Source organism: Epinephelus fuscoguttatus, linkage group LG1 (genome assembly GCF_011397635.1).
Source record: "Epinephelus fuscoguttatus linkage group LG1, E.fuscoguttatus.final_Chr_v1".
Classification (NCBI taxonomy): domain Eukaryota; kingdom Metazoa; phylum Chordata; class Actinopteri; order Perciformes; family Serranidae; genus Epinephelus; species Epinephelus fuscoguttatus.
In genome coordinates this window covers 17442227-17469598 of record NC_064752.1, presented here as the reverse complement: position 1 = coordinate 17469598, position 27372 = coordinate 17442227, and the positions used below count along the sequence as shown (strand labels likewise).

The 27372-nt window shown below is 40.2% G+C and overlaps 1 protein-coding gene across 1 annotated transcript in view; it reads left to right on the top strand.

Annotated features, from left to right (window-relative positions):
- The window catches only part of LOC125897378 (cadherin-22-like), a 395305-nt gene that overhangs the window by 221836 nt on the left and 146097 nt on the right, over positions 1-27372 (top strand). The window lies entirely within an intron of this gene.

Below are 27372 nucleotides of genomic sequence, written 5' to 3'. Positions count from 1 at the left end.
GATGAATCTGAATCTGAGGCTGATGGCTGATGAAGCTTATTAGGCTGATGAATCTGCAAAGACTAGGTGGTGATGGGGAGGTGGAGGGTGCATATGACTGCAGCAAGAAAGAACTACGGCAGACACAGAAACAGATTTAAAATGAGAAGCAGTAAGATGATAGGCCGACAGAGAAGGTGTGCTGTGCTATTGGTTGATTGTGAAACAGCTGACAATTCAAAAGACAGACCCAGATAATGTCACCAAGAGATAGTGAGTGACCAAGAGTGCAAGGAGTGAATGGCAGGGTGAGAAAGAAAACTTGCAGCCTGAGCATGAAAAGTATTGCTTTTGCTAGAGCTTCATTTCTTTTATGCGCTGGACTATTTCTCGTCTGGGTGCAGTATTTTCCTGGAGTCTTACTGTCAACCAGTGCAAATGCACTACAAAAAAAATTGGATATAATGTGTTAATTAGTGAGCTTTAGTGTGCTTTCAGTTGTTATGCTAAGCTAACATCTTCTCTCTCTGGCATCAGTAAGCATAATTCCCAAAATGTGGAACTATTAAACTAAAATGCACCCTCTTATCTGTTACCATGCTGTGCTGCAGGCACATCCTACCAAAATCTCTAAACCCAATATTAATACTCACCAGTTAAGTGAACTCTAACATTTGGAGAATAAATTTCATGTGTTGATACAAGGTTCAGCAACAGCGCTTGTCATCATAAAAACAACAGCTACAGTAGACTTCAAAGCTGCATCCAGAGAAATACAAAACGAGGATGTTGCATGCGATTTGTCTTTTTTTTTTTTTTCCACCCCACAGAGGATATGCAGTTCAAAGAGGTAGACTAGTGAAAAGTATGTCACTGGTACCACGCCAGGATAAGGTATTACTAGCTTTAAATCCTTCAGCGCTGATCAAAACCAGACTTGCTGCACTCACAGAGAAACTGGTACATCCAACAACACACAGCCCCCCACACACACACAAGCACACACACTTGTGCTTTGACAATAACTTGAACAATAACACCAACAACAGTGACCTTTGTGATCTGGTTCACAGGCCAGATGACAGTCAGCAGTGGACCGTACCATGTGGCTAGGGATGCTGTGGTCCCTTTCTTTTATCAAACAGTCTCACTGCATATTTATTGTGCAGTATTATCAATAATGCATCAACAAACAAGGCCGAATTGTGATTTTGACCCAACTCTACTGGTCTTACAGATATAGGTGGTGTAGTTGCAGTGTTCTTGTGCACAATGAGTGTATTCAGATTAAGCCCGGAGGAGCGGTTTTGCTCTGGGGCACTGGAATGATGGGAGATGGAAAATGCTCTTTGGAGTATGTTGCTCCAGCCCCAGAGGTTTAACAAGCAAAGATTTGGATTAACTTCTTCAAATGAAAATATGACTGTTAAGTCTGCATGTCTGAGTTGGAGGGTTTTTAGAGGCTTTTCCAAATCTCAAATTCTAACAGTTTAGTTCAGGAAAATTTGTAATGTGCAAGCTTTAAAAACCTGTGTGAATATTTACAGTACGTCTGTGTGTGTGTGTCCATCTGTATTGGTTTCTCCCATCAGTGTGTTTATGCACACACAGTGTATGTTGTATCCGTAGCTGTGCGGACAAGAGTGTGTTAGACTTTCTGAGTTCATTTGCTCATGCTTGTGTACTCACATGCCTCCATATGTCTCATAATCCAGGAGACTGGCACACATCATCGCGTTGGGAGCTGGGGAATTCAGAGCTGTTCTGCCACATTCATCAGTCAAAAGAAACAGACAGGGTGAACTTATGTGGCTGTGTTTAGCATATTACACAAAATAAAGAAAGATTCTGACTGTGCGCGGGGAACGGCTGCCGCACTGAATGAGGAATCCGCTGTGGAGGAGATTCAAAGGGGCAATTTTACACCAGCTTATGAGCAAGGGGAGTGAATAGAGGGATGCACACTGCCTAGAGACCGCCAGATGTTACACAAGGGAATCCATCTACAGCACGACTGACCAAGGGTGGAATGATTCTAAATTGGCTCTGAAAAATTGGGTGCTCACATACAAACAGATGAAGGAAATATTTAGGGAACAGAGTGTCTTAAGAAAAATGGTTGCCAGATTAATTCACCGCCTTTTTCATTACCTTTGCCAAGGAGGTTATGTTACGAGCTCTGTGTGCCTGCCTGCTGTGAGCTCATAAGATATCTCTCAATACATCTCAAAAACTAGACAGATTTAAGGAACGAATTTTAAAGCTGAAGCAAATCAGATTCTAAAGAATTTAATATTACAGCGTTTCTGAAAATGTTTGCTAGTTCTCCATCAATTGCGGCACCTAGTTTGCTGTGGTCCAGACCTTGAAATTCGCCCACTGCACTGAGGTTATGCTGACTGATTCATCTGTCATCACGACATGACACAGAGGTTTCTCAGTTGAAATAAAAACGACCATTTAGTGCCATGGACGGGACTTGCACTGGAGTAATGACAATGGTGAGCACTGTAGATGACATAAAAATACTGGTAAAAAGAAAACAAAGGAAAAAGAAAAATACAGGTCGGTGTAATAAGTAAACTTTACAAAACAAAGAGCATTTTAATACGTAAGCAGCAATATAAGCAAAATACAATAAAGACTCAGACATGTCTTTAATAATGCCCAAGATTGTAGTTTACTTTACTCCACTCCACTCTTAAGATGTTTTAACACTCCCAGCCAATATCCGCTCTAACAACGGCCTACCTACAGAAGCGATCCTCCAAAAACCAAAGCATTTTTTAAAAACTGTTGCCGCTCCGGTCCACAGCTGCAATGGCTGGTAGATGCTTTGGAGAACACTGGCAGAAGTGCAAGCAAGCTTGTAGCTGCATACTGACGCAAGATTCAGTTTTCAATTCAATTCAATTCAAATCAATTCAATTCAATTCAATTCAATTCAGAAGGCTTTACAGTATACAACATCCCTCTGTCCTTGGTATAAACCTCAGGAAGAGCAACTGAGGAGGGATCCCTCTTCCAGGACGGACAGACATGCAATAGATGTCGTACAGAACAGATCAACGTGATAAATTTGCAGTTATCCATATGACAAAATAATACATAAAGAGAGACAGACACAGAGAAAAAAGCATGGCAGACATTAATAACAATAGCTACAATAAAATTAATTTTAGTAACAACACACGATCCAGGCGCAGCTGCGATACGAGGGAACCTGCAAGACAGTGGAGCACAAAGGCTCCGGTGAAGAGGCCTAGTTAGTGACATGCTGTAAAGCCGAGTTAGCGATATGCAAGAATAGGACGTATATGTTCGCAAATGAAGGAGAACCAACTTTTCAGAAACTGAGGAGAGAGAGGAGGAGAGAAAGGGCTCAGTGTATCATAGGAGCAAGACCATGTAAATCACTGAAATTACCAAAGACTTCTACGTGTGTCGACAGGTATTTTGACAAGTTTTGGTGAAAGGTTCGACATAATCAGATCTCCCTTCCCAGTGAAAATCTGGAAATCTGACACAATCAGTATGTTTACGCGATTGAAAATTCAATCCGATGTAAGGGGCTGGAATATTCCGTTTCTAATTCCTAAGGAAAGAATTTCTCACACTTGTATACAGTCATTCCTCTTTAAGTTCATTCCGGTCTTTCTGCGCATGCTCGTTTTCTTGCCCTTCTGGTGCGATGACGTATATAGCGCGCATAGCAACTGTTTCCATACGCCAAAGCACAGTCTTCTATCTCCCTTCTTCAACCTTCTACCTCCCTTCTCCTCCTCAACAGACGAAGCATTAGCAGAACAAGGTTGTTGTTGTACTGCTGCTTCAAGAATATAAGCAAAACAACCCCAAAAAAGGCACCAAGAACGGCGTCGTCAAGCATCTTGTTATCCAGAACGATGACTACAGTGTTTTCTTCCGGTAAACGTAGACACGTAACATCCGCCCCGCCCCCTATCCAATCAGAAACCTTCCCTGCCCCAATCCTTGCACGGACTTGAATAAAGGCAATTAAAATGCGATTAAACTGATCTCCCATGTAAACCCTCATTCGGAATGAATATTTCCCGTGTAAACTACCTGGACAGACTTTAATTCCAAATGATTTCATTCAGATTTATTTCATTCTGAATGAGAAGCCATCATGTAACCGGAACCAATGTCAGACTGAAGATGGAAATTAATGTAAAGAGTTGACAAGTCTGTCTGATATCAGGCTAGGTTCTTAATTTGTGCATATTATTTAAATAAAAAGAAAAAGCATTAGAAAATGCACAAGAGGAATGGAAAAAGTCCCAGAGGGCTTGTTAAAGGACGTCACTGAACAATGAAATTAAATACAGATGTAGATGCTTCTCACCAATTTACAAACAGACATACATATAAAAAAAGGAAAAGAATACAATTTGCATATACTAAAAAAAAGACCAAGGAAAAAATAAAGATATACATTTGATTTGCGAACAAAAATTACTAAAGATAAAACACAAAAAATAAAAAATAACGATTACAATAACATATATTTGCACTGCTTACACACGCTGTATCATATTATTCACACAGTACTGTACTCCATTGAGAAAAGCTGCCGAAGATCTTCTTTAAAAAGGAGTGATTGCAAAGCAGAAAAGCTTTTCTATATAAGTGGTACGTAACTGCAAACTGCAAACTGTCCAAGGTTCATCTGTAGAACTGTCTGGTGTGATAACAGGGGATCTGAAACCTGGATACCAAGAAACTCTCCAAGGACACGGAAAGTGAATTGTTAAAAAAAGTGAAATACAAGAGTACACTCTCAAATGTTCAAAACATTATTAAGATATTCCAAGTGTAAAAATAATAACACATACAGAGGATTGCGGAGACTTGGCAAAGGCATCGACTGCTCTCTGAGTGCTTTCTATTTTTGCAGCATAATTGCAGTGTACTGTTGAATCAGCAGATAACATGCTACCATGCCTTGTACAATGCAATATGAAGTCGGATGGATACAAAAAATAATATAAAGGCCACACAGTGAAACAACAGGCTCGTTTAAGAAGCCTAAAAGCATGTACAGTGTGTCCTGTGACGCATGTCCTTTGTGAAGGCTACCTGGCCACTCCTGTCAGCGTCTAGCAAATCCCCGGGGAACCTTGTCATGTGATTAAAATGAAGCAAAAATAAAGTAATGTGAAATAGCAACAACGCAGAACTGTAGACGCAACATGGTTAGCAACGTAGGTATTAACGGTAGGGCCTTTTTTTCTAGCTAGAATGGCCTCAGAAAACCTCGATGAATTTATACTGTAATCCAAAGACACTGCTTCAGATGGCTAATCCTATAAAGACAATAAAAACACACCTCAGTATGAGACTGCTGTTTGTTCAAACCCTGTTATCTATCTCCAGAGATGCTGTGATTCCATGGCAGATGGGAGAGGTGAGAGGCAACATCATAGTGCACACTCATCTTATTACATTACACATTGGGCAAACTGTGTGTGTGTGTGTTTGTGTGTGTGTTCGAGATTGAAACAACCGCTGGTCTAATCATTGAGCATGTTAGCCATGGCAGGTGGCTGGCAGTGAGGCGTGCTCCATGTTAAATCCAGCTCCTGTTGCGTTTATTGATCTTTTATCTTTTAAGAACTAACAGACAGGGCTTTTGTTTTTTGCATCTGTAAACACTGACGGTGTTTGCAGGCTTTGGAGTTGATGTAGACATTGATTGTGACTGATTACAGGGCGTCGCATGTATGGTCAGCGCATAGAGATATGAGAAAATCAACCTTCCGTGTGCTTGGCGCTACAATTCTTCCCCAGCGATAGATATACAACGCTTAGGATCGGAGGGGTCCAGACTGTTGTCCTTCAGCAAGGGCTAACACAATATAAATCAAGCAGTAGTGTTACAGTACATGTTGTTTCCCTGTCTATGCAGCATTATAATTATGTGCCTGAGAGATAAACACCCCAGCTACTGTGATTCTTACATTCAAACTAATAAGTTCCCATAAGTCTTTTCTCTCTGTTTCAAAAGGTTTCCTCACATTCTGAATGCTTTCAGTCTTTCTTTGACTTCCTTCTCTATCTTGCACCAGCTGAAAATAAAGAACGGAAAAAAAAAAAAAAAAAAGAAAACCCACAGACATGAAACCGCAATAGAAATTCTGCCAGGCGCTGCCACCTCCTCAGATGCAATAGTGAACTAAGCAAGGGGATCTTTGAGGAAGCAAAGGGACTTTTAATGAACAGGCCCTTTATTGATCTGTGGACAAAACAGTCGTTAATTATGTGCGGGTGGGCATTTAATTGAGGGAGTGAAACAAGGTCCCTGCTTGCTAAGCTAATGCATGGTCAAGAATGAGGAGGATTTGATTGAGTCCTGTGCCATTGGGGTAAAGGATGAGACACAAACGATCACTCAGCCCATGCCTCTGGATCTTCCTCCTCGCTCCCCTCCGGCACTTGTGTCTTTTTTTTCTGCTCCTCTCTCTCTTCTGTCTCTCTATGCCTCTCCCTTTCTTTGTCTTTTAGAAAGTGACACTTGCTGCGTTATTCCGCTCTCCCTTTGTTTCCAAATTTAGAAGAAATGCCCTCCATCTCCTCATTTTTCTCAACTGTGTGTGCTCTTTTGTTATCTCCGCAGCCCAGTCTGCCTCGCGCATTTTTGATTTTCTGACTCGTATAAATGGCAGCAGCGAGGAAGTGTCTGAAGCAATAGAGAAACTGGAGTGAGCAAATTGACTCAATATGCTGCTTGTGTGTGTGTGTGTGTGTGTGTGTGTGTGTGTGTGTGTGTGATATAGCACCCGTGTTTCTGTGGTTAGTGAAATCTAGTGTATATCTATGATTTGTAGTTGTCAGTCATCATCAGGCAGCCAACTGTCGTATGACTCCACTCAGCGAGTCTTATTATGTGCAAGCACAACTCCCCATCTCTGCTGACTGTCTGTTATATTGTCTCTGTGAACCCTCCGAAACTGATGGTCATTTAATAGGTTCTCGGCAGTAGATTTAGTCGATGATTCTAACGGTTAGATCAAATTTTAATGGTTATTACGCTCTCTCCTAAGAGTTGAGAAATAAAGCCAGGGAGATGGATGAATTAAGGATGAAGCAAACAACTGCTAATGACAAATAAATGAGAGTTACTATGAAGATATGACTTTAAGATATGAGGGATTTTAAGATACAAGATAAAGTCATAATGACTTATTGATTACACTCATTTATGACCTGTTGTTTGAGAAAAATAGAAACACAACCAGCATATGTGGGAAATTCTTCGCTTTTAGTTGGAGGAGCAGCAGCTCTCTGTGGGATTAATGGGAGACGCAAACGTGGTAAACGAGCCAGAGCGCTAGTTAAACCTTGACAGCGGGGAATTTGAACTACAATCCATTAAATCCACTCGCTGAATTACTGCTTTTTGGTCAACAAAATAGAAAAACTGCTGCCAGATTTCTGCAGATCTGCTGCCCTGTACTTCACTGACATCTCAGTTAGTGAGCACATCCTGGATACTTGACTCCATTTGCCAGGCCGCCAACTCAGAGCAGACCGCACAACAGAGCTATTGGTTAAAAGAATCTGCTTTTAGATAAATGGTTGCATGATTAGTCAACTAGAGGATTAAATGTTGCCACCCTCACTAGTTAGTACCAGTTACTAGTTGAGTCAACTTACTATCAAGATACTAGGGCTTCACCCGACTTAGAATTTTCCTAGTCGACCAACAGTCGTCATTTAGAGCCATTAGTCGACTAGTTGCCCGCATGTGTAGGATATTAATATAATTATTAAATGATATATTTTGGGCGGGGCAACACAATGGTTTGAGTTGAAGGTGTGAGAAAGAATAGTATCAGTAACATTGTTAACATTGTGCTACATTACAGAGAAATACAAAACCGTACTAATGAACCTTCATTAATATAGGCCTATATTTTATCTACAAGTGCACGTCACACACTGAGCGAGCCACCTGTTAATGACGCTGTGGGCAAAGCAGTAATGATTGTGCTAAGTGGCTAATGGGCATGTAGCTACTGACATGTTTGAGATGATACGTCATGTTTGTAGTCGACCAATGAAGATGAGTTTACATAACACCTTGGGTTCGTTCTTCACCTTCTCAGAATGATCCCACACTTTGGATTTCCTGCCCGACATGTTATTAACTAGCCTGTGGAATAACTGCAGGTGCCAGCCCTGGAAATTAACTCCTGTCTGACTGCTGAGCTTGGACACTTCCTGTGTCTGTCCTTTCAAATTAAACTCCCACTTCATCTGAAAATGGATTTACTCTGTTTTGACAAGACGCCGCTCCTAATAGCGGTTTACGTTTGTTTTTTGGTTGTTTTTTTTTCTGTGACTAAGCGACCAATGAAATCTTACCGGCTTTCAACCTGAAAAAAATGTGCAGGCCTCACACTCACCCATGTTGACTAGATGTCTTCTTGCTAGGTTAAACAAAAAAAGGTACCTTTGGGTGTACGGGAGATCCCAACAAGCTTGGGCCTATGCGTACCCAGAGGAAATTTTTGCTGCTGTCTTTTCTTTGTCTCGTCAGAAATATATTTGCGTCTTAATTGGAGATCACTAAATTCTGATCAGTTCCTCCCCTTAGAAAAATTAAGGAGCAAAAGAATAAATAAGCAGCAGTTACTTTGTTGTGCTCGTAGGCTTCTCAGAGGTTTCCAAACCCTGAGAACTGATGAGTTGCCACTTGAATTTAGTCACTGAGCCAAATTTCTGAAAGTGTGCACTCATTTATAAGCCAATCAAGTTTTCATGCACATCTCAAGAGCTGATCTTTTTCAGACAAATAAAGATTACTGCTGTGACTGAGAGAAAAAAAGAGCATTTTAAGATCTTAAATTAGGATCAGGCTGAGACAAGACAAGGCTGCCTCTCTGGAGCTGAATTTAAGAAGTATGAGAAAATGGTCAAGATCTCATATTGATGTTATATTGAGCTCAGCTCTGTCTGGGAGAAACAGGCTGGCCGAAAGAGAGATCTCATTTTGAATTTTCCTTTTCTCTCAGTATGTGTGTCACTATGTGGGCGCACCCATGAATGAGAGAGCTACTGTGTGAGTGTGTGTGTTGTTGACTAGTCTAAGTTCAAACTTTCATTTAAACATTGGGGATATAAGTTGTTACGCACATCCCTTGTAGGTGTACAGATAAATCATGCAGTTCTGACTTTTCCATTAAGCATAAACCATTTCATTCACTGTGGGAGTTTTCCTTGTTTTCCTCCTGAGGCCTTTGTTGTGCCCCTTTCACACTGGACAAAAAAACCACAAATACTCACTGACATCTGGCTTTTGTATTTGATGGAAAAGGTCACAATCTACATTCATTTCCTGCTCAAATTACTGTGTAGCAGTTATGGGTATGGCTCTGATTGGCAGTGAAGGAAATATGACAAAGTCTCAGCCCTGTTTTGTCATGGGTGCTGCCATACAGTTTTGTCTGTCTCAGTCCAACCAGTGTTCAGTTCAGTTCAGTTCAGTTCAGTTCAGTTCAGTTCAATTCAGTTCAATTCAGTTCAATTCAATTCAATTCAATTCAATTCGGTTCAATTCAGTTCACCTTTATTTATCCCGAAAGAAATTCTTGTGCCAGAGAATGCTTCAAATTACAGTAACACTAAGTACAGTAACCGCAATTTTAACAATTCACAACTACTAACAACCAGACAACCGGTGGGTTCCCCAGATCAGGGTCATTCACTGGGCCCAGTTTTAGAACATATAGAGTATTAAATATCAGGCAAAATATACAAATATACAAGTTAGAAGTGTTTTTAAGGAGAAAAAGCAAAAACAAGTGCCTAACAGAGTAACAACAGGAGTATGGTAAGTACAAGAGTTACTAAAAATGAACTAAAATGGTGGAAAAAACAGACTGAACCTGATAATCAATGTTATATAGAATATGATATAACAATGAGAAGTAGCATTGCACTTGAACATTGCTCAGAATTTAATAGACAGCGACTTTAAAAGAGAGCCATAACCACCGTAACATTTTCACTGGCCTCCATGCTGCTTCCTGCTGTTTACTAGTCTCACTCACCAGACCTTTCTCAAGAAAAGAAAGGTCTGGCTGGGCCGACTCTCACTTTAAGATTGGAGAAAAAAACGCCCCGGCTGCTTGTATTTCTTTGAACCAGTCATGGTCGTTCTGGGCGGTGCCACAGCAACGGTGCGCTTGCAAAAATATTGCCGGGGGGAAACAGGTTTTGGTGTAACACGCCCACAAAAATATCGCCTACAGGACGCGAACCATGGCAGAAAAATGGCTACATCCCCGCAAGACCAAACACCGCAAAAGTTAGTAAAGGATGTGTTGAAAACGGTTGAAAACTGCTACACAACCGGAAGTGGTAGGGCGGGACTTCAGCGGGTGGCTCGTTCCGCCCAATGAGAGGCTGATCTAACTCGAACTTCCGCCCACTCAGACTAGCTGTTTACTAACCTGTTCGCTGGGTCATTTGTGATGCTCAGTATCGCTCACAAAACAAAACAAAGGCATTCTCATCCACTGGCAATTGAAAAGGAGTGTATCACCTATTCTTAGCAGGTTTTCCAGCGTTACAAACCCCACATATATGCACTAATTTAGGCGGAAAAAGGGTATTTGTGAGGTCGTATAGCACCTGGCTGACATGAAGCAAAACCATCCAGACTCCCTGCTCATTGTTCTTTGGGGACTTTAACATTAACAAAGAAAACTCAGCAACATACATCCATAATACAGACAATTAAGTGTGCCACCGTGGATAAAAACACACTAGAACAATGCTACACCATATTAAAGGACGCCTGTCGTTTTGTTACCCACGCAGCTTTGTGGCTGTTTGATCATAGTCTGGTTCATCTTCGCCTGACTCACAGGCAGACACTAAAATCTGCTAAGCCTATGGTCAACACTGTGAGGAGATGTGCCAACGAGGCAAAGCTGGAGTTAGAGCTCTGCTCTGACTGCACTCATTGGAGTGTTTTTAAGGCTATAGCTAAAGCCTGTTTGAACTCACTGACACTGTGACATGTTTTTGGTGCCAGGGTCACCTGTGCAGCTTAATCAGATGAAGCTTAAATAATCAGTCCCAGTGTTGTTTACAACATTAGAAAGGATATAACTTACTGTCACTCACACCATAGACACATCTGGAGATGAATGACAGTGTTTAACTGGAGGACTACACAAGGTGTAATCCCTACAGCGGATGAGTTGTGTCGCATGAGCATGAGTGTATAAGCTCAGCGTGAGTTAGATTCTCATTAAAAGAGGCTTATTTATCTCTACACCTCCTAAAGAATCAAGGCTGGCGTCTTCAAGTCTTTCGGCTGGCAGCAATTACCATACCTATCAAGTAGCTTTTATAACGCCTGTTCTGTGTCATAAGAAAGATGTGCCAAGCTATTACTCAAGCTGCCGGCACTTTTCACAAGGTGTAAGTGCTGAATGCGCTCTCAGAATGGATTTATGTAAAGGGATCAGTTTCTGTGTGTGGAAAAAAACACATCAGTGTTAGAAGTTAAAAATACAGCTTTGCCATCTTTGCCTGTCTGGAGAGAAGGGAATAGTAGCGCGTAGTTGTAAGTTGTTGAAAGCTCTCGTGTTGGGGATTTAAACTGCAGCTTTGCTTTGCATTTGTCAACACTTAGTTTAGAAATGAACATCAGACAAGCATCTGCCTTGACTGGGAATCTGTTAAATATAAAACAGATTTGCAGAAAATAATTATCATTTTTTCACTCATTTAATATGATTTTTATTTATTTTTGTTTCAACCATTTATTAAAAAGCACAGTTCTGTCAGACAAATGTTGAAAGGGGAAAAAAATAACAATATGCGGTATTTTTCAGAAAAATCCAACACAAGCAGCACGCTTTAGTGCAGTGATACTACTCACAGCCCTTGGGCACCGCGCAGCCCGCTGACCATTTCATAATTCACAATGAAAATAAACCGATTCACACTGGGAATTTCTTTTCTGTGCTTTCAATGTAAATAAGGAGCCAGGGTGCATAAAGGGGCAGCAAAATAGAGCTTGTTTGTCAGAAAAATAAGAAAAAGTGCAAAGGAGGATCTCTCTCAGACCCCCTGACAGAGGTCCCGGGCTAATTATTTATATATTAATTATTAATGTTTGTTTATCAGCTGACTCCTGGCCTCCTGTCATTTTGCAAAAGTGGCTTCTGGGCAGAGCAACACAAGTATCCCTGCTTTACAGCTGATGATCAGGAGCAGGGTGTAAACTAAAGATGGCATCATTAATGATGCCATGTTCATGTCATGTTGATTTTATTTCATACTAAATAATACCCAGGTGTCTAAACAAGTGAGCACAGATGCCTCGGTTTGCATCAGCTGAGCCCTCAGTTAATTTAATTTTGTGAATTAAAACTAACTCTGCTTATCAGTAGATGGCAGTGGCCAATGTTTTCTGTTGTGTCACATCAATTTGTGCAGGCTAAAAAGCAGGGCTCAGGACTAATGGCATCTCATCATTTTGGGGACAATAGAAGACATGTTTTGGGACAACTTCAGGATGAAAGGATGCAGTAAAGTCACTATTGACATGTCGGAGGGGGGGACTCCATTGTTTCCCTGTTAATGCTATCTGTGAACATTGGGCAAAGGTAAATTATGATGTTTTTATGATGTATTCAAATGTAATCTTATAAAATGAAGTGAAAGTCTTGAATAAGTACAGATGTTTTTAAGGCGTAATTTGTTGATATTTTCACAGCAATATATTAAAAGATATTAAAGAGGAAATTTTGCTATATATTTTTAGTAAAAGGGCTTTTGAAGCATTTATTTAGAAAAATGTATTTCATTCGAAAGAACGTTATTTCAAAGGTTGTTTCATAAATCTGTATGACTGAATTTGTGCTTATTCAATGACTGAGTAACCTTAGTGACTGTACACATTATATTTTTTGATTATTTTATTCTAGTCACCATAATAATTTATGTTGTAACAGAATACTGTGAAAAGATGATTTTTTATTTTTTTTTATTTTTTTAGCAGGAATTCGTCCACATTTTAGTTTGGATTATTAGTTACTGTATACAGTAAACATTCCATTATAATTCATGGCACTTGAGCTATTATTTAATTTGTTTTGTTGTATTTCTATAAGTTGTAATATCATTTCCCCTTTGCCAGAGTGAGAGTAACTACAGTTCCTACCTGATATTGTTTTGTGGGGGACAGTTGTTAGTGTAACAGTCTAACATGTGCTACAGTTGAGTCAAATGCCGTGTCCGAAATCATTCACTCATTCACTACTCCACACCCATTATACAGGGAGTTCTGTGTAGAGCAGTACATAGTGAACATGAAAAATCACTTTCAGACACTCAGGTTATTTTCTCAGCGCTGGTATTTACTTCATTGCTGTCTTGCAATTAAAACATGTTGTATCAACGTCTGCTGGTGAACCAAATAATGACATGCATAGTTGTGATAAAAACATGATACTATACTGAGCATATTTTCCCCAAGTTGATAAATAACATTACAAAGTACTTTGTGACTGTTTGTGTTGTGAGATGTGCTGCTCTGCTCACATTAAACAAAGGCCCATTAATAACGTCACACAAGCAGACAAACAAGAGAGACATAGCAGCACGACTATCTGTTCTACTAATATAAGTAATCTTCCATGTTGAAGTTTGTTTTACCAGTCAGTCATGTAATAACTTATGAATTTATTGTGTAATGTTATGCATTATGCCATTATGGCACAAATCAGAGCTGGCGGCGAAAAAAAAAAAAAAAAAAAGCTAGCCTTATTAGCCCTATTCTGTACAGTAACTGTGAAGCACTACAGAAGATCAATTTCCAGTTATATTTCTTCACAAACCAACGACTTCACATTAAATTGGCAGTTTATTACATAGCAAAGAAAAACTGGTCAAACAAACTTCAACATGTCATTTTAAGTTAAACATGTACAGCAGGCTGTAATCGAGCTGCTCTCTCCTCTCGTAGTCCGTCTCTTGCTTTGTGCATGATGGGATATATTGCTTGGTTAGTGTCCATTGGTTGTACACTTCTTTTCAGGGTGCACTGTGGGATAATTTGAGTCCACTATATAGGGTACAATAATTGTAGCCCCCTTATTACACACGTGTCAGAGGGACAGGAGAACATTACCGAACAAGAGAGTAGGGACACAGTAGTGTAATGATGGACTGAGTGACGGAAAAAGATTAGTTTTTTATCAGTATTACTTTTTTTATAAGGAAGATCTTTTGTTTTCCTGGCACAAAATGGAAAATAAATAAAATAAATACAAATTAATGAATAAATAAACAGCAACAAAACATCAGTATTGGTATTGGCTATGAGCTATTGTCCATATTGTTATTTTAAACATCGATACCGGCCCAGAATTTCATTGCACTTCTACTTTTCGCACAAGCTGAGCCCAGTGATATATAACTTAATTCGTTCATGCAGTGTGGACACTGGTCATCTCTGCAGTGTTGTGGAGATCTGAGCGATTGCTGCACCATGAGGATGTTTTTGTTGCACCTCTTTCACCTCACGGCAGTAAGTTGGGATCAGTGTCAGGAACAGAGATATCATTCATTCCCAAATGAAACCTTTTACTCCATGCTGAGAGTGACTGTAGGAGGTGTCATAAATAACTCAAGTCAAACTGGTAGTATTTTTAGTGCTTATTTAAATTTTAGCTCAATTCCTAGGAGTGAGAGTGGAATGGCTGATAAATATGAGCACCGAACATATATGATGAAACACAAAGCAACTCCTCGAACTCGGGGTATCCAATACAAATTTAGCTTATGAAAAGATAAAACTATTTATTAGCCCTAGTTGAGCTGTACATCTTTAATAATGCAAACGGCCCTTTTAATGTTCACCTAGTGTCAGGCTCTGGTTGTAGAAAATTCCTCTGCTGATAGTATTGTGTGACTAGCCATAATATCCCACTGCTGCTTGGAGGGCTATTACTGTCATAGTAACCCAACAGGGTGTCATTATATGGCAACAGCTGTGACTATTTGTTTTTTCCGATGTTAGCACAGCTTCACAACTGTGTTTGTGTCTGTGTACGAGCACAAGGAGGGATGTGTACATGCTTGTGTGTGTGTGTGTGTGTGTGTGTGTGTGTGTTTAACATGCATCTGTTGGTGTAGCATGTATCAAGTGCTTGTGTGTTCCTGTGTGTGTGTAATCTACAACACTCTTTTCTCCCAGGGTCCATAACCTCCCATTGCTTTATGATAAATGTGTGCTACTGTGGTGCATGTGTGGCCTTAAAATGAAACGGTCTGCTGGCTACTGTGTTCAGACACATCATTACCCGAATAGATCTATTGATTGTTTGTTGGTCTGCTTCTTTGTGTGTGTGTATGTGTGTGTGTGTGCTGTTTTTACCCTCCTTTTCAATTAGCTGTACTTTTGCACACACTAAATACACGTGTCACACGCTAAATTATGTGCCCGTCTGAAAAGCACTTTTGAGGCAGTGTCATCTGAGGCTGCCCTCACCTGGAAAACAATAGCCCTGACCATTCAGATGCTTAAAATGACCTGTGTTCCATGTTTTTCTAATAGGCAGCCTTTTGTAGATGTGTGAAAAATGATTTTCTCGCCACAAATAAGTTCGCCTTGATTTGTTGTTAAATGTTGTTTAAATGGTGCAGTGGTGGGAGCAGCCTGACACTTTTATCTTACTGTTAAAGTCCAGGAGGTAATGAGGTTAGGGTTAATGAACAGACGACAGAAATAGAATGAGAGTCAGACATTCCCATTTAAATCAGCTCAGCAGGATGGTCAGAGCGGTGGCCTTTTTTATGTGAACCATTGCTATGACGACCGTTGTAGTGGGCGAACATCCACATAAACTGTAGCAATGTGGCAAGTCACAAACTCACTGAAGTGAGGTTTTGCAGTAATGACCAAAAGAACAGTGAAGGAGTGCATTTTTAAATACTGAAAAACTTCAATTAATAGCCTGGGCTATTATTTGCGTACATCACTGAAATCAACAGGCCTGCCGTAAAACTTCAGTTCAAGGCCAAGTCCCAATTAAACACCCAGGCCCCTTTATAAGCCAGGTGTGGCTACACATTTTGACAAATAAAGGCCTGTCTCAATTGGACCCCCGGTCTGGTTGCCAAGCAGTTCTTTGGATGTATAAAACCAGGTTTTTGGCTACCTCCAATGATGTATCTGTTCTCTGATAACCCTGTGAGTTATTCATATTACTTTAGTCCATAAGGGTCCTCAGATCAGAATCAAAAGTGTTTTTCATAAAAATTCATTCAAGTTGTGAATATTGTTTTAACAGGATGAAGCAGTGTTTTCTCGATATGCAGGGTGCCGTAATCCTCTAGTCCTCTCTGATGTCTGTCAGAGCTAGATCAAATGAATGATTCATAAATGATATATTATCTGAAGCCTTATTTTTAAACAAGTAATATTCATACTGGTTTAAATAAACAATTTCATTGTATTTGAAACAGTTTTGTGTGTAATGAATTAAAGGCCTGTCCTAAGTAAAGGCCTGTTGATTTCAGTGATTTGACGGCTATAAATTGAAGTTTTACGGTGTAATTGGGGCATGCAACGACTTGTCCCCCACATAAAAGTTGTAATCTTTAAAAACAGACTTGATGGGAGAAACTTTGACCAATGCTTATGAACATTTTGGAGATGAGAAATTGGCGATGCAGATGGTGAGGTGGAATCCTGATTGTCGAATATTATTCAGCACATGCCAAATGGCTTTTGTCTGTAGGAACATTTTAAGTATGGACCCTACACGCTGTTTTGGTTTACGGTTGTATTTTTCTGTTCAATAAGAAAAATGTGTGTAAGAGTAGGCCAAAATGGAATTCTCAAACTAGTAAGGGAGTGATCACACCGAGATGAAATGCTAGAAACGCGACGCCAGTAAAACCATTGTTTTCCTATGATACGGCGCGTCTGACCGGCATTCAAGTGTCTTTTTAGACGGGCATTTTTCCGGTATCTTTTTAGACACATATTTTTGTAGACGCTTCTTTTTAGACGCACGCAGATGCTGAAAAGTTAAAATTTTTTCAACTTTTCGAGCCTCAGATGCCAGTAGCTAGCGCACATTGAATAAGCGCTTCCAGCGTTTCAAGCGTCTTTGAAGCGTCCGTGTCTCTTGCGTCTCATTTCTGTGTGATCGCCCCCTAAGAGTGACACACTTTAAGGCCCCGCTGATGTGTGTCGTCACCTTAACAACAATCACTGTTTTCTTTTGTATGAGTCCAGGGGTAGGCAACTTGTAACTCCAGAGCCAGATGTGGCTCTTTGGCCCCTCTCCTCATTATGCCCCAAGTATCCTCCTGCATTTGTTGTTGAGATTCTAGGAGGACGGGAATTTACGCCTGTTAAGTGCAGTGTCTTTTCTTAATACACTTCTGTTTGCTCAGGAAATGTAAAGTTTCTGCTTGTTAGATGCGTACAGTCTTTGTCAAAATTAACTTACGTCAAACTGCCACATTATTTGAAGAGCTCAGAAGGAGAATGGGCTGCAAATGAACACAGCAAAGAGTTAAATGTTTGTTCTACCCTCGTCCTATTTCTACGGAGGAGACGTAACCTGAACCATAGAAACAGCAGATCAGAAAATTTATTTTGGCACAGATTGACAAATGAGCTATTTTGTTTGTTATGTATAAGGACATTAAGTTGAGTTACATCATAATCTATGTAAGTAAAGTTAATATATTTAGTACTTTTTAGAACACACAGTTACAAAGTGCTTCACACACATACAAATAGATACATGAATGAATAAATCATGTAAAATTAAATTCCAATATAAAACACAACACAATGACAAACAGATGGAATTTAAACAAACATAAAAACATAAGGTGATTTATAAAAAGACTTGCCTTTAAGAATGTGTTTTTTTAGAAGCCACTTACAGCAGTCTGAATGTAATAGATTGGAGAAAATGATTCCAGAGGGTTGTGGTTAAAATATGCCATTAACCTTTTCTTTTTTTGTCAATGTGAGATGGGGATGAATGAAAGGCTGAGATTTGAGTATCGGAGTGGAATAAGGAACCAGGAGATCAGAAATGTACCTGGAGGCAAGGTCATGCCGTATGTGTAATCAACAGCATCTTGTAATTTATTCTGAATTTTACAAGAAGCCAATGGAGGGATGCAAAAATGGGGTGTAGACAGCTACTTCTAGGTAATAACCTGACAGCTGCATTTTGAACCAACTGTAAACGATTTAGAGCAGCTTGACTGAGGCAAGAGTAAAAGGAATTACAGTAATCTGGCCTGGAGAAAATGAAAGTGTGAATTAACCCTTTGAAACCTGAGCAAATTGGTTTGGTTTCTTTCAAAAACAAGGGAAGAAGGCAATGACTAACAAAAGAAGAAATTACCCTAAAAAACATTGTAAGAAATTAGTTAAAAAAAAAATAAATAAATAAATAAATAAAAAATAAAAACAAGAAAAATAGTAAAAATAGATTTAAAAAAAAGACTGGGCTTTTTTTTTAATTGTAATAATTCTGTAACATAATTTAAAATATATAATAATGATAATTATAAATGTAGTTTTGCCCTAGTGTTTTTAAAATAATTTTCTAAATCTTTCAATTTCTTGCAATTTGTAGGAAATTTCTTACCAAGGTGCTCAGTTCCCTTTTTCTCCTTGTTTTTGAAAGAAATTCCACTAATTTGCTCAAAGTTCAAAGGTTCAAATACTTGTGAAAGGTGTCTGAAAGCAGCATAAGAAAAGTAACGTCGCTCCAGGTTTCAAAGGGTTAATAGCTTGAGGTCCATAAAAGACAAGATACATCTGATTTTTGCAAGTGCTTTTTTAGCTGAAGAAAATTATGAGCTTAATAACATGGTGGTCAAAAGTCATATACTGGTCAAAGATGATGTCAAGATTCTTAGTGATAGGTTTGATATTTGAGTGAAGTGGAACAATAGAGTGATGGACTACTGTAGAAAAGTTATCAGGACCAATTGAAAGACTTTCTGTCTTGTCAGGGTTTAAGTGGTGGAATTCAAGCGACTTCCCATCTTTGGTGGCGACTAATGCCAACCTTACCTAGAAGACTTTGAAAAGACTTTTTAAAGACTAAGGTCTGACACCGTCTCACATCTGAAGACGATGTGAGTTTTAGTAACACACTACTAGGATTTTGTAAAGACTGGGGATTTTGCAGGGTCACTATTTTCAAGACCACAAGTGGAGTCCTTTTGAGGTTATTTCCCATCCTGCTCCTGGTAGAAAAATACTTCAAACTCCTTTTGAGAAATATTACATAATTAACATTTCTTCTGCAAAATCACATCCCTCAAGAAACACTAGATGTAAGGTGTTGATGACAGTGTTATTGTCAATTTGGCATCAGTGTAATCTATAAACTGTATTTGGGTACAAACTTAACATTCTGGATTTTTTTGTGCCACCACCATCTGTTGTTTAGCTGCGCTATTTTAGTGGGTGATGAATGTGGGAATAAGAGGTGAACTGTTTCAAAAATTAAGATTTCTTATTAAAATAAATACCAGTTGGTAGATCAGATACACACCAAATCAAACACCGACTCTTGTTCACTCCACAACTCCACCAGTTTCTCCTCCTTTGCCACAGTCCAAGAGAAACAAGACTTACTCACATTCTTGCCTCCCTGGAGTCCCCTCCATATTTACTGTAGAACCAGTTTGCTGCTTCCTGTCTGGTCCTGGACAGAGTGCAACTATTCTTTAGTATTTGCATGAGCCAAGACTAAAACCTAGGGCTGTCAAGCAATTAAAACATTCATTTGCATACATACATTTAATCGCATACATCACCTGCTGTGAAAGTATTAAAAAGATTTTAATCCAGATGAATTTTGTCAGATGTGTCGTAAAGCTGCTGGATTTTGAACACAATTGTCCCCCCTGCCCTCGTTCATTGCAATCCATTTTGCAAGGGAATTAGTTTGTCACTACAGGTAGACTTACTCAGTTTGCGCCTAAACGCCTGATCGAATGCGGCTTGATGAGGCTAGCTGCTAGCGCTAGCCTCAGAGGCTGTGCTAGCTCTGACCTCTGGGTTCGCTGCTAAATGCTTTGCCTTGAGGTGACTTTTCAGGCTTGACATACTCCGATGACATGAAAACTCATTACTGCAGAAATTACAGTAATGAGTTTCAGTTCCACAGTAAACAGTTCCATCTGGGCATTTTTCAATGTAAATGTTACATTCGTGAGGCCAAGCAGCGCTGTCTCATCTTCCTCCATTATGTGACAATGCTACTGTGGCCTTTAATGGCGCACTTGATCACAGGAGCATGCACTAACTGAGGTAAAGCTTTCATGATTTTATTCTGACACTGGAAATTTGCTTGTGACCTGTGAAGGTTCAAGGCCTTCAGACATTACTTCTCTCTACCGTGCCCTTACGTCTTATATTCACTATTGCTGTGCCATGTCTGTCATATTGTAAGTTATACACTTACTGTATACTGGTGCACTAAACAGGCAACCCTTAAAGCGGTTGTGCTGTGAAAATAGCCAGAGGGAGGTGCGATTACATCCTTTAAGCTATGCTAGTCTTACTGACTTTATGTTAGTTAAGAAATTAACTAGGCTAGAGGTGAGAATCTGCCCTTCAAGCATGAAGTGAGGACAAGTATTTGTCGCACTAATGGTGAGTAATGGATTGTAGCTGAACAGTCATCAATTAGCTCCCCTTATAATCAATATCAATTGATCACAGGAAACGTGTGTGCTTTACATCCTTAATGTGACATGAATGTATTTGTGCGTGTGCATGATTTAGCAACATACATGCACTTCCTTCGTTGTCTGTCAGTCATCACGTGTTAAAATGAGGCCTGTGTTTCTCTCCTCACTGTGAGGTCAGATGCAGGCAGCTACTCGCAGCCTTGGAGAGGAAAGTCAACCCACACACTGTACCTACATTTTGACTGAACACCTTCAGGGCCTAACTGTCTCCGACTCAATGATGTTTGGAGCCGATCAATCATTTTATTTTTCTCAAGACTGCAGGTGTCTCTATCAATTCTTCAGTGAAGCACTCACAATCTACGAGTCTTTTTCCTCCTTATGTGAAATGATAGCGTGGATATAAAAGTTTAATTCTCAGCATTTCATTTAAGGCTATGGGCTTCACCGTGTGGGGTGAAGGCTGTGTGTGTTGCTTATCTGTAAATAGATAGTTTGTCGTTTTAATTCAAATACAGGAACAGTTTTGCTTTGATGCGAAACCACTCATCCTCACTCCCCCCCCCCCCAAGAAAAAAATCCTTAAACCTGACAAGAGATTTTCAATTTCCAGCAGCGATCTCCGCTAACAACCCTGGCCTACCAGGATCTATAAGGCCATTACCATTCATGGGAACAACAAGAAACAAGGCGGAGCAGATGTCCCATAAGACTAACAGCAAATGCATGGTCTTGTCTCCTTGTGTTAAATCAACACCATGCTCTGTTTAAAAATAATTTTTCTTGAAGCTTTGCTCCCACTGTTTGTATCCTTGCTGTCTGTGAAATGTGTTTTCTCTGAAGTAGGATCAGACGAGCCCTAATGCTTTATTTTGGCAAGGCGGCACGGCAAACTTAGAGGACACTGATTGCTTGTGTCCTCCACTCTAATGCTCTTGTTAATTCTCCAATGAAGCTGATTGCCACATTCAGATGTGTGGAGGGGGTTAGAGAGGGAAACTGTTAGCGGTGCAGTGACGAGGTCCTGCGGCAGCCTGCCATTTATTCAGCCACTGAGTTGTTTCACCCCTTGTCTTTCCCTCCCGCTCTCGCGCTCTCCTCCCCTCACCCTCCCTCTCTCTTTCCCTTTTTCTGTCCCTCAACCGCTTCACATAACGCTCTAGGAATTAAATTAGAGCTTGCGAAATCTTCAGACATGCTTATTACCGGGCTGGCATTGTTGTAATGTGTCTGACCTTGACCTGTTAAGGATTAATCCAAGCAGACAGGGCTGAGCAGGCACCCCGGCTGATTTCCATGCAGAGCACAGACACCGGTTGTGTTTACCAATCTGAGATAGAAGAGGAGAACAAACAACAAGTACCAGCTCCTAACTCAGGGAGAGCAGTTCAAACTGGACTCAGTGTGCCACATCAGATGGCAGGAGGACTGAGATGTGACAATGAATGTGTGTGTGTGTGTTAAAGAGAGGGTAGGCATAAATCTGGGGGGAATCTTGAAAATACACCTCTTAAAGCTTTCCTCTCCCTGTCCTAAGCCCCTCCTACCAGACGACCACGGACATGTGAATGCACTTCTTTCAGTATTCCAGTCTTTCCCTTACTAATGATAGACTAGCCGCCCCTCTCTCTGTTTATCAAGCTACAAATGATAAGGATTAGCTAGATAGCCACCCCATGGTCTCTTCGCCTCACTCCCTGCTGCTGTGGACTGCTTTACCCAAAGTAGAGCGGACAGGGGGATCAAATACTGCCAGCACCAGCTCTGCAGTGCCAGTGTCACAGGGTGCTGGTGGTTACCACTGGGTTTTACCTGTGTAATGGCAGCAACAGAAAGTTTGCTTATGCAGCAGGGAGCAGTGGCACACCCAGGAATTTTTCACAGGGGTGGCCAAATTGAGCCAAGGAAAATCTCGGGTTTGGCGCACCAAAAGCATAAACAATTTATTAATTTCAGGAAATCTATTATGCTGTTGAAGTGTATGGGCTAATTGAAAAATTAGATACTGACAGTATACACATGCATTAGGCTTTTCATTGCTCTTCAAGTAGGCTGGTTGCCCTTTACCTTAAAAACACACAAATACAGCTTTATTTTGAAGAAGTAAATTGTAAGGAACAAAACATTTGCTGGGAACAAGCCTTCTTAAGTTTAGGGGAGACTTGTTGGTACCCGATATCTTGAGGTGAGAGTTCAAGGGGCCCCTTTGAAAAATGGCCTTGCTAATTGTTCCCCCTTCAAAATTTAGCCTAGCTTTAGAGACACTTATTTTCGCAGTGGGTGAAGTGGGGTGGCCATCAAGTGCCACTGCCAAGGAGACTGGGGCACTGTCTCCGGAGCTGCTGCCTGCTGTCCTACCAATGAGGTGTTCTATAGCTGCACGGAGTTAGGCGGAGAACACTCTGTGAGGCTGTAGCTAATGTTAGCTACATAAACAAGACCTAGAAGCTGCAGCCATGAGCCTTAATTGGCTCCAGTGAGCAGAGGGCTAAACTATTAGCAACATTTCTTCAAGGGCCGCCACTTGAAAGTCGGAGACCCCTTAGTTGACTGAGAGTGCTTCAAACAGAGAACTTATTTTTGTTTTTTTGCTTGTCAGATTTTGCTGTGGAGTGAGCACTTTTGACTTTCATGCTATTCTTGGGTATGGTCAGCTGTGGAAGTGATCCAGGGACACAGAGGGGGAGAGACTCTACATTGTAAGGCTTCGTTATAACATTATCTTCTCTCTTCTGCTTGGAAGTGGTCAATTTACATCTCACGGGTAGTTAATACGACACAGTCTCTGGTTTTTGTTTGATATCTAAAGTTGGCAAAAAATGTTGTTGCACATTTCTGACCAGTCATTAGCGCCATTAGCTTGTTCACTATATTACATGTATGCCCCTGTCACACAAAAAAAAAGATTGTTGAATATCTGTGTTAAATGGCCAAATCTGATTTGCCTGACAAAATCCTGATTCTAATTTTTTTCTGGATTCTCCGCCATTGAATCAGGCTTTCACCGAAGGGACATGCGCGCACATATGCATTTGTAGAACAGCCAATAGGGACGCTCTCTCTGAAATGATCGGGCAATGTCTCCTGTTTCTAAATCCAGAAAATGGAAAAAAGAGGAGGTACAGAAGTCTGTTTTTCTCTCAGTCCACTTGAATAACAATATGCTCAAAGTTTATTATGGGAATTTTGCTCCATGACAACAAAATAAAACTGCCTACCCCAGCTTTAAAGGTGCACAAACACATGTAAGCATACCCACATCCGTGTTTATTTGAATATTCATGTGTTCAAGTTTATTTGCAAAGGTTAAAACTGAAAGAACACCAACATCCCAGCCAAAATGTCCACGCTGGCTGCTCTCAGGTTAGTGATGGGCTGGCATTTTGGGTTTCGTGTATGTCTGCCAGTGTGGTTTGCTAATGTGGCCAAAGCAGGCTCTGAGTGAGGGCCATGTGAGCAACCATCCGTTAGGCTAACGTGGGTCATTTTGTCCCCAGTGTTTGGGCCAAGGTAGGCTATCAAATGTTAGAATTAAAATGCATAAATATCACCGTATGCATTCTTCTCCTTTTCATCTGAGCCAATCCCTCCCATTACTAAACATGAAAAGCAAATGTTGATTGCATTTACCCAAGGAATTATCCATATGTTTTCTTACTGAAAACAAAACCATAATGAATCCAACAAGCCTATGATTTGAAAGCAATACTGTACTGATCCACCATGAGCTGCAGAGCACGCTATAAACCAGTAAGTCTCTAATAAAAAAAAAACTTTAAACATTTGAAAACTTATCTTAAGGACTAATCAAAGGCAGCCAAACTTCAGCTTTCACAAAAGGAAGTATCTGTAATGGCATTTTCAATGGAAACAAAGACCTTTACAAACGTATAAAAGAAAATTCAAGGCAAGGCTACTGTATTTGTACAACACAGTCGCATACATGGCAATTCAGCGTGCTTTAAATAAGGTATTCAGACAAAAACATAATAGTAGAGAAACAAAAGTGAGAGTTTCAGTGCATATCTCAAAAGTTAAAGAAGTTAAAAACAGTGATGAATGGGAATTAAATCTGGAAACAAGCTTGACCTGAGAGGTGAAGTGGGCTGATAATGTAGATAATTAGAGGTGCATTTGAGTTCTTAAAACATAACAGCAGGCAGGAAGCCAGTGCAGAGATTTGAGAGCTGGATTGATGTAATGAGCTGTCTTTGTTAAGAGTTAAGCAGCAATGTTCTGAAATAGCTGCAGCTGCCTGGAGGTTTTTCTAGAGACCTGTGAAAAGCCCATTAGAGTAGTCCAAACTACCAAAGATACAGTGTGCTAGAAGCAGGTAAATATTCTGCAAGCATTTAAAAAAGCCGTTTCTTGCCAGCGTGATGGGAAAATGTGGTGCAGGGAAACGGAAAATCCACAAGCAAATTTTTCACATGGCAACTTAGCACACCAGATCTGGTGCAGATGATCCATGTTGCTGTTTTCCATTTTCATCAGAAAAAAACAAGGAGTTTTCTCTTTAAATGGGGCTTTTGCCCACTCCACTTACACACAGAAAAACCTGTCAGACAGACAATGTAAAATAGGCTAATGTTACATAGGGGTGGGAATCACCAGAGGATTCTTGATATGATATTATTGCGAAATCGCGATATGCTGAGTATTGCAATACAATTTATTGAGATATATTGCCATTTATTACATTTTTTTCCGAAACAGAAAATTATTTCCCCAAAGGAAAACTTGTCAATATCAATTTTACCTCAGAAGATAACATTTTCAATCTGTTCGTCTGACTTTAATCATTTTCATTGCAGCAAAATGTGACGCAAAGCAGACAGACTGACCCACACCGTCATGAAACCTGTCACAAATGCTGCATACACCTGACTGTTTAACTGTTGGCAGATTTAAAGCCCTCTGCAAGGCTGGATTAAGGGCGTGAGTGAAACACTTTACATGCAGGTGCCCCGCTAACTGAATGACAGCACCCATGTTAGAAGCATTATCTGTTACAACCACAATCCCCCATTCTTGTGCAGCATTTTGTAGGAGGTCTGCAATGTTTGCTCTGGCATGACCTTCCCGTACTGCTCTAGTTTGTAGTCCTCTGTGAAATAATGTGCCGTTATAGTCACATATGAGTCCACTGACCTTGAAGTCCAGGCGTCACAAGCTAATGCCACCCTTCCTGCTGTACTCAAAGATTCCTCAACTTAATGCCTCACTTCTCTGTAGAGCCTGGGTATGGCTGTGTGAAAAACGCTGAGATGGAATTACATACCGACGGAGTGTTTTTAGTATGTAGTAAAAATCTTTGTTTTCAGTAACATTGTATGGACGCACATCTTTGCACATTAAGTAGGTGATGGACTGTGATATTTTCTTAGCTCTCATAGAGATGGTTGGTAGTTTGGTCAAGCTAAGTGTGTCCAGTGTTGGTTGGTTTTTCAGTGGAGCGGGTTTAGCGTTAGCTTGGTCAACAGCAGCTAGCACTATCTCTGTAGATGGCGGAGTGTGTGGTGAGCCCTCATGTTTGTAGTACTCCTGGAGTTTTTTATTCTCATACTGTATGACACTGCTTGCTGATTGCACGTGTCATATCCAAGTCCTTCTTTCCGTCTGCGTTAAAAAATCCAAAATAAGTCCAAACGTTTGATGTAAACACCGATGGCACAATTCTGATTTCTTTCCAGTGCCTCCATCTTTGTTTTGATTAACGTCCTGCCAAATACTGCTGACTGAGACCTCTGCTGACCTCACCAGGAAAAAAAAAACCATCAGCACCATCTAGTGGACTAAAAAAGCAATTGATTTCATTATTCTAATACATTAAGTTGTATTAAAATGTGTATTTGCAGAAAATAATGATGTATAAAAAAAGACTGATACTTAGTGTCCATGTATCAATACAATATCACCACACAAAATATTGCGATACTTTGCTGTATCGATTTTTTCCCCCACCCCTAATGTTAACCACACAATACAACAACTAATCTGACCCTAAATTTGATGGTAACATTGGCAATTGTAACTAATCCCATTGATTAGACATTCCCCCATTTTGGCAGCAAGCTAGTTATGACCTGGAGGTATGACAGCAGCTAAAATAAAAGACTTCATTGGTCAAGCATATATTTCTGCAGGTGGAAATCCTCTATAATGGTGGTCTCTCTGAATATTTTTACCCCCCTCATGAATATTCTGCAGCTGTGTGAAAGCATTTTCACAGCATTTCTGTGCAAAGTTTTTGGATTAAAATCCATGTTTGGTGTGAAACAGCTTTAAGTCAGCATTACACAGTACATGTATAAGTTAGAGTCTGCATTAAACCTTCCAGTGCTTGTAGACTTATTACAATCATCCTACTGTTTATAGTCAGGCATGCCAAACCAGTTAAAAGGATGTTCTCCAGTCTCCATTGTTTACCATGCTATAGGAGCATTTTATGACGTACTTTTGTTTTCCTTCTGCACAAACCACTAATTTAAGTCGGCACACAGGGGCACATGCTGTTTTCTGTGCAGAATTTAAATGCAGTGGAGCCAAACTTTCCGTTCCTAAAAAGAAACACTACCTCACATTTGAATTGCAGAATTGTTATATCACACACATATATATTTCCACAATGAGTGAGGTTTGGCTGTCTCTGGTATC